An 895-nucleotide genomic window follows, 5' to 3' on the forward strand; every position below is an offset into this window, starting at 1 on the left:
CGCCATCAGCGTGAAATTCGATGACTAGTATCCGTAGGCCACGGAGGCTGAACAGAGAAGGCTATTTAGAAATATGGCTTCGCAGTTTCCAAAAAGAAAAGAGAGAGTGGTCCGAGCGAACCAGTAGATGGCGTTAGTAGGGGTGCGGCCATGCGGCCAGCCGCCTGTACATGCCGACGGCGCAAAACGTGCTTGCGACGCGCGCCCGCTTTACAACGGCAGCCTTTCGGCTAGAAGGTATTTGGACGCGAGCGCACAAAGTTTTTCGCGGTCCTTTGTTGCGCTATTTCTGCCTTGCCTGCAAATATTTTCTGACTTCGCGGCACATCCCCACCGACGCCACGTGATTGTTCTTGGCAAAGGGTGCCTGGCTGAAGATCGCGGCTTAGGCATACTTACCTGGTGCTGGGCGTCTGGTGGTCACTATGGCCGGTGCCCCAAGCGGAGGCCGGCCATTGCACTGCGGTCGGCTGAAGTTTGCCACTTCCCCAAACTGGGGCAGATGGGGCATGCAATTTTTGGTAGTGGGGTCAGGCGTGCGCGCCGGCCCCTCCCCCTTTGCAAATCCAAAGTCAGACGGTGGGGAGAAAGTAGCCCTTACGTACCCCCCGCAATGTAAAAGCTGCGTACTAGGGATCGGGTACTACGTGGTTAAGCTACTAATCCGCGTAATGAGCGCCTCTAACTGGCGATGACATTACAAGGAGACAGTTAGAAAGGAATGGTGAATAAATCTCTACATATAAACAACACATTTGCCATCTTTGCCACAAAGGAGAGAGAGAGAGAGAAGCACTTTATACTAAAGAAGACCTCTAAACGAGGGAGGTGGCCATCAGCCGGAGCTGTGCGCGACCTTCGTAACCAGGGCTATGATGATCTGTTTCTCCGGGTT

General features: G+C 53.9%; 1 non-coding gene across 1 annotated transcript; it reads left to right on the top strand.

Moving 5' to 3' along the window:
- The first annotated feature begins 391 nt into the window (after window positions 1-391).
- Window positions 392-553, top strand: LOC144144155 (U1 spliceosomal RNA). The gene has a single exon (XR_013317171.1). It is a non-coding gene; the product is annotated as a U1 spliceosomal RNA (small nuclear RNA).
- Window positions 554-895: the final 342 nt, after the last annotated feature.

The sequence above is a fragment of the Haemaphysalis longicornis genome, unplaced genomic scaffold (assembly GCF_048455015.1).
Source record: "Haemaphysalis longicornis isolate Haplotype H1 unplaced genomic scaffold, Haemaphysalis longicornis Haplotype H1 scaffold_63, whole genome shotgun sequence".
Lineage (NCBI taxonomy): Eukaryota > Metazoa > Arthropoda > Arachnida > Ixodida > Ixodidae > Haemaphysalis > Haemaphysalis longicornis.